Here is a 13,159-nt window from a genome sequence, read left to right on the forward strand (position 1 = left end):
AAATATTGTCACGAATCTACTGCTCAGCACTTTGCAGATCTCTTGTTCACCCAGTGCTTCAGGTTAAGGAACACTCTGGACTGTATGAATCGGTGGGAAACACTCGTTCTCCGGTGTCTTTATAAAGATTGTGACATTTAGATTATCTTATTAGCACTGGTTCATTTTTGTTTCTGTCCTTGCCTCGAAACAGTTCAGTAGACGGCCCCCGATTCCCGTGACATTGTCGCCGACACATCTGGTGCCTGGGTGGAGGTAGGAGAAAGAAAACCAGAAGTTCAGAATGCCCGAAATATGGTCTCGGGGTGGAATGCTGGGCTTTTCCTGATCGTGCTCTAAACGTGGTCGAGTGTGCGGGAGCCCCTGGTACTGAGGATGACGTGCTGATGATAAATAAGCCTAGAATTCTTTAAATAAGCTTGATAGAAAATCCGCAATGATTTGAAAGTCCTCAGGGTAGGCAGTTCCTTGTTTGCTGGTCGCGGCACTCAGTACATGGTATGCTTGCTTAACATCTCCTCTGGCGGTATGTGAAGTGCTGTCCGGATCAATGAGGAGAACCCTCTCGGTAAGCAGCACCGACAGAATTCAATCATTGGATGTTGTGATTGGGGGAGCAAGGGTGCGGCAAGACAGCTATATACGGAGAGCATGAAGAGTTAGTCATGAAACAACACCGCCGTTCCACCGCCCCCCAACCCCAGCACCACAATACCTTCTTATCTTCTCCGAACGGTGGATCGAGAATCCTTCCGTCTGTTCCACCGAACTGAACCATGTTTCCATGAAACAGAGAAGACAGCAACCCCTCATTTCCCTCCGAAACTGCAATGTTGCGCTTACGTAATGCATCTTGTTTTCAAGTAATTGGCCTTTCGCGAAGAAGATGCCGGGTAAAGGATGCTTCATCGCCCTTCGATTTAGTCTGGCTTGAAGTCTTCCGAACCGACCTCTTTTCCGGCAATGGTAATGGCTGACCTTCGCTGATCGCTGAAAGGTGCCGCACCTGCATTCCCGAGAGTCAAGTCCACCTGGTCCTTCAGCAGCTCGTTAAACTGCTGAGTAATTTAGACATCTCAACAGTACGTTTCTTAAAGGGAAACTAGGGGTTTCAGATTGCAGCCACAGTGGTTCAACTGAAATACATCTAGACTTTTTGCGAGCTGTCGGCAATACGGAGCGTGTATCGCCAGTGCCATCGTGGATCTTTGGATTTATAACCAAATTTCAAAATTCCTAAAGCCGTATCACTAATGTAGACATCCCGCTCTTACTGGAACCTACAAAATGCATCATCTCGCACTTTATCTCTCTCCAGCCTATCCCCCTCCCGCTTGCTACCGACACCAAACACCCGACTCTGATCTCTCTCCCCATCGAATATCTTTCACCAACCCCCGATCTCTCTACACACCAGATTCCTCGACTTCCCCGGGGTCCCTCCCCATGGTCTTTCTCTACCCTCTATCTCTCGCTACCTCACCTGCCTCTGTCCCCGCTCACTTTCTCCCCAGTCTCTATCTCTCGTCTCTCTGGCCACAGTCGACTCCTTTCCCCGGTAATAACTTTTCTCTTCATTGACTGTTCATTGAGTGTCCTGGAGTGAAGATGGTGTGTGAACCTACGTGCTTGTTTAGTTGAAATAATAAAAGTTACTTGTTGGCAAATGCAGATTCTCTGTTCCTCACTGATCATTATTACTGGGGGTGATTCTTGTAACAGTGGAGTCCATCAGTAAAGATGCCCACCAACAGGACGTGCCCTCTGCACAGTGTTACCATCGGGATGGAGATACAGAAGCCGGAAAGCTCAGGCTCAACGATTCAGGAACAGACACTTCCCCTCCGCCACCTGCAATTCATGTTTGTTTTATAATCTCTAAATTTATTTATACTCTGTTTCATTGCACTGTTACAGTAAAGTTAACAAATTTCACCACATACCCCGATGATATTAAATCTGGTTCTGATTCTGATTCAGATGAAGGGAGATGTGTTAGTTTGAACTTAAATTAGTTGAAAAGTTATCAGAACCTCGTGAGACGATGGGCTGTATTGTGCTGTAATATTCTGTGTTCTATGCTCTATCTAGGTACAGTATCTCACTATTTAAGTCCAATCGATTAATTATTTAAAGCTACGACGCCTTCCTTTTCCAGATTACTCTCAATGCGTCTGATAATAGTGCAGGAGAACTTAAAAACAAGAGGCCATAAATGTGAGTGCCGACCGCAGCATGATATCGATAGTTTTGCTTGGAAAGGACTCGTCAAGAATTACGAAATGAGGTGTTGAGACTACCCTGGTCATGGGGTATGACAAGAAGTATCCGGACAAACAGGAACATTAGCGATAGTCAGTATGGGCCAGTGCGTAGTAGGTCATGTCTAACCAATCTCACAGAGCTTTACGAGGTAGTTACCAGGAATGGTGTGGAAGGCAAGGCAGTGGATGCCGTCTAACAGGGACTTCAGCCAGGAATTTCTCAAGGTTCCGTATGGGAGGATGTTCGAGAAGGTTCAGTCGCTTGGCTTTCATGATGAGGTAGTAAATTGGATTCGCCATCGGATACGTTGCAGAAGCTAGAGTGTGGTAATGGATGGTTGTCTCTCTGACTGGGGACCTGTGATAATTGGAGTGTCCCAGGGATCGTTGCTGTGCCCGTTGTTGTTTGTCATCTATATCAATGATCTGGATAATAATGTCGGTAACTGGATCAGTAGATTTGCCGATGACAACAACATTACGGGTGTAGTCCACAGCGAGGAAGAGTACCGGAGCATGAAGCGGGATCTGACCCAGCTGGAAAAATTGCTGAAAAATAGCCGATCGGAGTTAACACAAACAAGCTTTGGATTTTGCACTTTGGGAGGACCAGCCAGGGTTGGTCTGACACAATGAGAAATAAGGCACTGAGGAGTACGATCGAATAAACGAATCTGGGAATGCAGGTCCATAATTCAATGAAATTTGTGGCACAGTTAGACAGGGTCGTAGAAACAGCTTTTCGCACATTGGCCTTCCGAGACCAAAGTACTGAGTACAGGAGTTGGGACGTTACGTGGCTGTTGTATAAGGGTTTATTGGGGCCCAGTTTGGAATATTGTGTGCGGTTGGACTCAACTACCTGCAGGAAACATGCAAATAAGTTTGAAAGAATGCAGAAAAAAATATTGCACGGCTATTGCCGGGACTGAATGTTTTGAATTAAAAGGAAAGTTTACATAAGTTAGCACTTTATTCCCGAGCAGGTGGAAGACTGAGAGGAGATTTGATAGAGGTATACAACATTATGACGTGTATAGAGAATGTATATTCTCCAATTGCCTGTGATGGTTTTGAAGGAAGACAAGCATTTGCTTTGCCTTCGCTGCGTTTTCAGTTTGTGCAGTTTTGAATGTTTCATTTATTATTGATTTCGGAGGGAGACACGGATTCCACACCGGCCATGTGGATTCAGGGTTAAATGGATCGAAATATGAGCGTATCAACACCCGTTACGATAGAACTACGATTCACAGGTAAATTGGCATTAGGATAAATTGGTGTGTACTTAATTAGGGAAATTGGAATTGGCATTTTGGAAGGCTGGTTCTTTTAATAAGCACCAGGAGCTGCTGCTGAACACTGTGAAATGCTGGTTTTAAGTTGTAGGGTTCCATTCGAAAAGATTGTTTTGAAGTCATTGTAGCATCTTCCCTGTAATAACTAAATGACAGATCAGTTCTGAAAACGCTCTGGTGCAGTCAGTCGCTCAGCGGTTTGTTTATGTCGTCAGCACTAATTCCATAAATTATCCAGGTGCTACTGTGTGATCAGATTAAATCGATTATTTCCCTCAGCCATATTTCTTGGAGCACTGTAACTGCAGACTCGCAATAGACTTGTAAAGTGTACCGAAGTTTCGACTCTCCATGCGGAACACAGCAGCCCTTTGTCGTCCAGACAGAATTTATTCTGTCTACCACATCATCTGCCTTCTGTCAGGAAGCCATTTCTGAATCAATGCAACCAGGTTTCCTTGGATCCCATGCTTCCTGACTTTCTGAATGAGTCTACTATGGGGAACTGATGAAACGCCTGACCAAGACTAATGCACCCACATCGACTGTCCTGATTCTTCTGTTTGTTTTAGTTTCACTTTTTCAAATAATTCAATCTGACCCATAGAGGACAACAGGTCATATTGTCTCTCCGAAGCAGACTACGTTTCTCCAAATACTCATAATTTCCTTCTTCAATAATCCTCTCCAGTAGTTTACCCACTACTGTTGTAAGACTCCCTGGACTATAATTCGAAAAACTATCCCTATTATCTTTTGTCAACAAATGAATAACTTTTTCCACCCTCCAATCATTTAGTTCTACTTCTGTGGCCAGCGACGACACAAATATCCTGTCCAAAAGCTCAGCAATATCTGATCGCCTTCCAAAATTACCTGGACTATATCCCTTCCGGCACCGGGGAATCATCTATTACAAAGACTATATCCCTTCCGGCACCGGGGAATCATCTATTACAAAGACTATATCCCTTCCGGCACCGGGGAATCATCTATTACAAAGACTATATCCCTTCTGACACCGTGGGATCATCTGTCATAATGCTTTCCAAGTTTCCAGCGCTTCCTCTTTTCAGCGTGGGCATGTTCGAGCATATCTGCCTTTTGACGCTGTGTTCACATTGATCAATGTATTCAGTGAGGAGCTTTACCGCCTCCTTGGACTCCAGGCATTAGTTTTCTTCTTCTACCTCTGATCTGCCCACACTCTCCCCAGTCTCCTCCTGTTCTTCACAATGCAACTCGTCAAGGATTTCTCAGCTCCCCCTATCACTTTTTTAAGTCCATTCTTAAATTCCTTCTTGTCTGCATTGTGACTTGCTATAGGTTTACCTGATCCTTTCTTCCTGTTCGGTAAGTATCGTTCTTTCTTCCTCTTGACGTGTTGTTCCAACTTTCTTGTCTCCCGGGGATACTTTACACTGTCATCTTTTCCCTGCGTCACTAAGACAAGCCTATACTGAACCCCGTGTAAGTGTTCCCTAAACAATCCCCACATATCTGTGTTGCGCAATACCCCGAGTGCATCATTTCCCAATGTACCTTCCTAAAATCCTGCCAGGCAGCACCATAATTCGCAGACCCTCAATTGAACACAATCCGTACTCTCTGTCCTATCCCTGGACAAGGTAAAAAGAGGGGAGTTCTGTCCTATTGTTCTGAAATGCTGGCCCACCGGGAGGTCTATCACCTGACCCGTTTCCTTTTCTAATATTAGATCCAGTACGCACTGTTCGATAGTGCGCCTGTCGACATAGTGACATGAAACCTTCCTGGACACAACTGAGAAATTATGCCATAATTAAACCTTTTACCCTGGGCAGATGCCAAAGAATATTGTGGAAGTTTCAGTTACCCATGCCAATAAAATGGCAAATGTCCAAGTCCTGCTTCCCGATCGGTTCCTCACTGTTCCCGTTGCAGGGACGGTTGTATAGAATACTCCAAATGGGGTTATTATGTTTCTGTGTTCGTCTTCCAGTCTATTCACAAACGAAAGCTCCACGATGTCCTCCTTTTCTGCATCTGCAATACCATCCCTGGTATCCCATCTCACTCCCTTTACACTCTGTTACCCGACCCTGTCCAATTTGAAACATCTAAAACACGGAAATTCCTGCAGCCATCCCAGCCCTTGTGACAGTCAAGTGTCTGTGATAGTTTGGAACATACTTCAACCAATGTAACAATCACGCCAGCAGCATTGAGCCTTTGTATTGCTACCTACCTGAACTGTATGAAGTCAGCAATCTTCCGACTATTCTGCAATTCCCGGATGACCAGGCATATGAAAGTTTGATTTCACGACTTTTTTTGCCAAACATGTTAATTGTAAAACGGCTTTATTTGAAAACTCCGCTGAATTGTCATTAGACGCGGGCTTTATCTACACAGATGACCATTTATTGTAAACACATACTTCATTCCACTCCTCAGCTCTTCTCTGAATTTCCTCTGTGTCAGTGTATAGATACAAGTATTGGTGCACATGCTGAGTAATTGCAACATGAACCCAAATTGCTGTAGGATGTATACCGGGGAACTCAAATATCTGTCCTCGTAAAAGTAGTTTTGCGCTTACCATTTTAGAGAACGGGCTACATGGGGAATCCAAAATAATATGAAATTAGCTGATATAGAAAGCAGCAAAATCATCGATTTTCTGCGTTTTCCCACCTCTGCATCTTTCTGATTGTCGCTGCTATGCCGAAGCCTTCTGCGGACTCTATTTGCCACAACGATATGTCTTACGGTTAACCCGTTAAACACCAGGATTAATCCGATTGGTATCAATGGTGTTAAAATGCTCTGCAGTAATGTATATCCTCTCCACACGGGCGAAGTAGCGTATTCATGTGTGGCGGATGCACCGCCACGGCATGTTGTCAATGATGACGTAAGGTTGAAGGGCAAAGTAAAACGGACACATTTCCCGCAGCTCACTATAACCACCGTCATCATAACCCCCGTTGCTGTTCTCTCGGTGCAGTATCGCTCCCGCAGCTTTCGGCAACATATTGCGATAAAGCGATCGAAGGTAAAACTGACCGTGAACCAAACTGAACAGTCCCGCGTCACAGCCGCAAATACAAGTGTCAGAGCGCATACAGGAGTGATGAGCAGGGATCTCCAATAAATATAGATATTGTTGGTCTGTTCCACTAAAACAGAAACGGTAACCTCCATCAGATCCGCTGTTGCCATTCCAACCAGGTAACGGGTGATGCATTTGGAGAGTCCGCATTTTCCCCGAGATAGGATCACAATCGCCGTTAAATTAACTGCAAGAAATTTGGAAACAAAATAGAAATATGGTCAGCTCCCTGAAAGCCTCCATTCTACCGATGCTATGCAGTGTATGGTCTGTTTGGAAGTCGAAAGCGGAAATCCAGTGTGTGCGGTCTCGGTCGCTGCACTCCGGCTGGAGGACAATGACGGAAGTGAGTGTCAGTGGATTGGCGACCTTCCCACAGTTTAGAGCGAGGCACCCGAGTTCCAGGACTCACGTACCGGTGAGCAGTCGATCGCTCCTGTAAACAACACCATTTCCATTAATAGAGGTGAAAGAACAGACGGGATTATTTGTAGAGGTTACAACATGGAATCAAGGAGATATAAAGCAAGAGTTCTCATTTACTGACTTACAGAACAGACCTACGTGTGGAAAATACACTGGTCCGTCATTTAAATCAGCTGCCACGTCTGTATAAGATAGAACTGACTGCACTGATAGAGACCCGGACCTAGAAAAGTAGAGACCAGCATCACTTCAGAAAGCCTAGCGAGGTGAAATTATGAAACAGTGACAATATCGGCACCAACTTAATTGACAAAAGTTGAAGAAAACACTGCGGTCAGCGTATGGACAATGAAAATAAAACTATTAGATGCCTGAATCCTCCATTCCGGAAACATTTTTCAGCCGACGGTAACATCTGTGCTTAGTAACAGTGCGGATACCGCAGCAGAGAAACGACCGCACCATAAATAAAGTGACCAGCTCCGGCATCTTACCGGGGACACCAACCGCTACAATTGTGGGATAGAAAATGGCTGCGATGTAGTAAATTGCCGGATATCCCATATTCTGTCAGAAGCAGCGTTCAGTTGTACAGAGCGTTTCAGCTGCTCAGATGGACTGGTAATCGGTTTCCTAGACTTTTATTCAGGTTAAAGTAATTCCACTGAGGCAATTTGCGTGGCTATTACGCCAGGGACATTAGTGATAACGAACTGCACTAACAATTACGTAAACAATTTTAATCACTCTGTACATGTGTCATGAATCTGACTCACCAAGGGATACTGCAATATTTTTACTTTTCAAAAAAATGATGTGAATTTTCCATGTTTTTTTCCATGATACCTTGCTTCAGCTATTTAAATTGGATATTTTTATACCAGCGTTATTCTTAAAGTAGACATTCATCTTGAAATAGATTTATTTTGTAACATTTGACGGAGCACATTCGCTTCTGAAATTGAGGGAAGGAGTTTGTTCTGGCGGGTGAAATCGTGAATACTTCATTATTAAAGGGGAACATTCGTTCATTCTTTTCTTCCGTTCTTTCCAGTCATTCGGGGGGTGAGTGTTGGAAATCACAGTGACAGCTGACGTGTTACAATGACATGCACTGCACTTATCTTCTTCGAAACTATTTAAAAGATCCACAGCGATATTCCAGAGATCTGTGATCAAAAAGGGAGCCTGTCTTCGGGAGATTAGCGAGGGCTGTGGATAGTTTGAAGAACAATGTTTTCCAGCGCACACATGGGCCGTTTGGCAGGAACCGGACCTCTGCCAGTGAATGACTTGACCACCCCGCACCCGTGACGTGTGATACAGTCCATTTAACTTTGAATATATTCGCAAACCTGTGACAATTCCACCGCTATTTCTCCATCCATTCTCTGTCTGAAACAAAGTAGCAAGTAAAACCTCTGAACTATCCGCAGGTTCCCAGGCTGTGCTATTATTTGCCATGAAGTTGTATTTTTTTCCTCCTGATTTACTGTCAGGTATACTGTCTTTCGACAATCACTATGAGTATGTGCAGAACAGCGGATGTGTTCAAGCTCACCTGTCAATCACACTTCCTTCTGCTCCTGCAGTGCACCGCTTCGTGCCGATTGTTGTTCTCGTACCGATGAACGGGCCTCGGCTTATTGGAGAGAGTCTCATCACTCTGTTTCCATTGTGGAACTCGTACTAACGTCCGGCCCTCGGTTGACTGGAGATAGTATCACCTCTGCCTTCAAATTCATGCTTCCAAAGTGAATCGCTCTGTAACGTTTTGGGTTGAACTCCATCTGAAACTTCTCAGCTCTGCTTTGCGTCCTGTCACTGTCCTGTTGTAATCTCCACAAATGTGTAACCTGCAGGAAACTGCGAGGCAAGTTGGAAGCTCAAAGTATGGCGGACCTCCCACCAGAACGCCTTGAAGCCTGCCCTCCTTTTACATATGTGGGGCTCGATGTATTTGGTCCCTGGTCTATCACTACTAGACGCACCAGAGGAGGACAAGCAGAGAGCAAGCGGTGAGCCATCATGTTAAGCTGCATGAGTTCAAGAGCGGTACACATTGAGGTCGTCGAATCTTTGGATACATCCAGCTGCATTAACGCTCTCAGGCGCTTCTTTGCGCTAAGAGGCCCTGCAAAACAGTTAAGGTCTGATTGCGGCACGAACTTTGTTGGAGCGTCCAAGGAGCTGGGGATGTACAAAACGGTGGTAAAGTACCTCAGTCAGCAGGGATGCAACTGGGAGTTTAACACACCACACGCCTCTCACATGGGAGGCGCACGGGAGCGGATGATTGGTATCGCCAGAAGAATTCTTGATTCAATGTTTCTGCAGCAACGCACCCGACGGACCCACGAGGTACTGTGCACACAAATGGCAGAGGTCACAGCCATTATAAATGCACGACCACTCCTACCTGTGTCTTCTGACCCGGAAAACCCCTTCATACCCTCGCCATCAATGCTCCTTACGCAGATGGTAGGAGCTCCCCCTCCACCTGGGGACTTCTCTGATAAGGATTTGTACACAAAGCAATGGAGACAGGTTCAGGCTCTTGCAAATCGTTTCTGGTCTAGTTGGAGACATGAATATCTACCTTTGTTGCAACACAGACAAAAGTGGACAGAACCCCGCAGGAATCTTCAAGTTGGAGATTTAGTCCTGCTCAGGGACAAGCAAATCGCCCGCAACTGCTGGCCAATGGCCAGAATCACTGCCACATTCCCTAATAGGGATGGACATGTCAGGAAGGTTGAGTTGAAAACTTCTGACCAAGGTGATGTGAAAACTTACCAAAGGCCAGTTGCAGAAGTCATTCTACTTCTACCTAAGTACTGATTTAGAGACTGAAGTTTTGTATTATGTTCATAGTGACCTTACGAAGGCCAGGCAGGGAGTGTGTTGCCTTTAAGGCATTTGTTTAGTTTATTATATTTTCGCTTTAGTAATTTGTTTGTAATGGTTTTCTAGTTAAAGTAAAGGTTGTTTAAAGTAAATTCGTTGTCTGTGATATATCGCGGCATGCGATGACGTCACACCCGGTTTCGCCGCGTTTTGTGAGAAAATACCGGTTTGGAGAAACGGGAAGGAGGGGGCTTATGTGTGCAGGATCAGCGCGAGAAAAGTTTTCTTTCTACGCACTAGAAACATCAGAGAAGCAAAGCCGTAAGTTAATAAGATAATCGATATGTTGAATTAAAAATGTTAATGCTGATTCTGTTAAAAGTAATAACGGTCGATAAAGTTTATGTTTTTTGTTATTTAAAGAGTTGCGGATAGCTTGTGTTGATGTATTTAAAGCCAGTCGATGGCGCAGGTAGATTCTGACTGTATGTTGCACTTTAATGTAATATAGTTGTTGTAGTTTTACTTTTGCAAGTATTTATGATGTAAATGTGATGTCAAGAAGGAAACAAATACTGTATGTATTTTGTATTGTTCTATCAACAGTTTTCGCCATATGTTAATATGGAAGAGTGAACAGTAAACGGTTAATCTTACTGGGACCGCCTCATTGACTGGTTTATACTTGGTGTTTAGTTCAGAGTTCTTTTACACCTGTGCGAGAACACTACATAATGAATAAATGTGATAAATATTGCCACAAATCTACTGCACAGCACTTTGCAGATCTCTTGTTCACCCAGTGTTTCAGGTTAAGGAACACTCTGGACTCTGAATGAATCAATGGGTAACACTCGTTCTCCAGTGTCTTTATAAAGATTGTGACATTCAGATTCTCTTCTGAGCCCTGGGTCATTTTTGTTTCTGTCTATCGCCTCGAAACAATTCAGAAGTCGGCCCTCCGATTCCCGCGACATTGTTGCCGATAAATCTGGTGTCTTGTTCCTCACCCTCCGCCGGGATGGAGGTAGGAGAAAGAAAACCAGACGTTCAGAATGCCCGAAATGTGGTCTGGGGGTGGAATGGTAGGCTTTCCTGATCGTGCTCCAACAGTGGTCGAGAGTGCGGGAGCCCTTGGTACTGAGAATGACGTGCTGATGACAATTAAGCCGAGATTTCTTTAAATATGCCTGACAGAAACCCCCGCAATGATTTGAAAGTCCTCAGGGTAGGCAGTTCCTTGTTTGCTGGTCGCAGCACTCAGTACATGGTATGCTTGCTTAACATCTGCTCTGGCGGTATGTGAAGTGCCGTCCGGATCAATGAGGAGAACCCTCTCGGTAAGCAGCACCGACAGAACTCACTCATTGGATGTTGAGGGGTGACATTCACGACGGTCACAGATAGGCGTCAATATGGTTGTTGTAATGCGTCTAATGTGATAGTATAGTGGGTAGTGTTTGTGGCTCTCACTTTCGGCGAGGAGAAAAGGAGAGCTGAACGTGTAATTCTCTCCCTGCCAGCGCACAGCCTCTCCGACAGAAAGCCTCATGTAGTGTCTACTCGCTGGCGATACAGGCAAACTGAATTACTTTTGGACGCAGGCTGAACTACAAAGGGCAGGGAGGACGTCTGGCTCCTGCACACGTAGCTCGCAGGACCACCGGTGCGTGGACGCGTCCTGGTGCTCGTGTACAGATCCCTATGGGCAGCCTCGGGAGAGAGGAACGCTCTGGGAGTAGCACGAACAGCAGTTCCGGAATGGAGCTCCTTACCGGCTGAACGTCACAGAGCGCCCTTCCGGCAACATCCCCTCACGCTTATCTGGGTTGACCTCCATTTGCCACTTTTCAGCCCAGTTTTGCATCCTATCAATGTCCCATTGTAAACTCTGACAGCCCCCCACACTATCCACAGCACACCCAACCTTTGTGTCATCGTCAAATTTACTAAACCATCCCTCCACTTCCTCATCCAGGTCATTTGTAAAAATCACAAAGACTTGGGGTCCCAGAACAGATCCCTGAGGCACTCCACAAGTCACCGGCCTCCATGCAGAATATGACCCGTCTACAACCACTCTTTTCCTTCTGTGTCCCATGTCTCCTTACTTTCTCAATAAGCCGTGCACGGTGTACCTTATCAAATGCCTTGCTGAAATCCATATACACTACATCTACTGCTCTACCTTCATCGATGTGTTCAGTCACATCCTCAAAAAAATCACTCAGGCCTGTAAGGCACAACCTGCCTTTCACAAAGCCATGCTGACTATTCCTAATCATATTATGCCTTTCCAAATGTCAATAAATCCTGCCTCTCAGGATCTTTTCCATCAGCTTACCAACTACTGAAGCAAGCCTCACTGGTCTACAATTTCCTGGGCTATTTCTACTCCCTTTCCTGAATAAGGGAAGAACATCTGGCAACCCTCCAATCCTCTGCAGCCTCTCCCGTCCTCATTGATGATGCAATGGGGACGGTGTGATCCCGAAATTAAAGGGATTACGTGTAGGAAGCGTTTGACTAAATGTGGGTGCATATTATAGACAACTGTAGAATATTGAAAGACTGCGAGAGTATGGATGCGGTGGGAATAATTCACATAGTGGAGGGAGTTTAGGACCAGACGGCACTGCCTCAGAATACAAGGGCGCCCCTTTAGAAGAAAGATGAGGATAAAATTCTGCCATCTCGGGAACTCATTACTAAGGACGACTGTAAAGGTGGAACAATTGGGTTTTTTATATAGCAAAAGTTTCTGATCAGTCAGGGCGTCAAAGGTCACAGGCAGAAGGCGGGAAAATGGGGGTTGAGGGGAATAATAAAGCAGCACAAGCAACAACAAAGGCATCAATAGCCCCCCCCCCCAACGTTTCAGCAAAAATCATCAGCGCCCACCACCCACCATGTAAGCAATGGCAAAGTCCCTAAAGATAGATGTGCTCAATGGTGGGAGAGCTTTACCAGACATGTACTGGGCCGAACCCACCACATTCTGTAGGAGCTTACGTTCATTGACATTGATGTTCCCATACCGAGCCACGAGGCAGCCAGTCGATACCCTCGGTATCACATTTACAGAAATGTGTCAAGGTTCCAGATGTCCTGCCGATCTCCGCAAACTCCGACGAAACCAGAGGCGCCGCCGAGCTTCCTTCGCATTTGCACTTGTGATGGGTCCAGGGCGGATCCTGTGAAATAGGAATACCCGGGGATTTAAAGTTGCT

The 13,159-nt window shown here is 45.3% G+C and overlaps 1 long non-coding RNA gene across 2 annotated transcripts in view; it reads right to left on the reverse strand.

The window, feature by feature from the left end:
* LOC140720303 (uncharacterized) overlaps positions 1-13,159 on the reverse strand; it is a 1,203,583-nt gene that overhangs the window by 936,103 nt on the left and 254,321 nt on the right. The gene's annotated exons all lie outside the window — the stretch shown is intronic.

The sequence above is a fragment of the Hemitrygon akajei genome, unplaced genomic scaffold (assembly GCF_048418815.1).
Source record: "Hemitrygon akajei unplaced genomic scaffold, sHemAka1.3 Scf000041, whole genome shotgun sequence".
Classification (NCBI taxonomy): Eukaryota; Metazoa; Chordata; class Chondrichthyes; order Myliobatiformes; family Dasyatidae; genus Hemitrygon; species Hemitrygon akajei.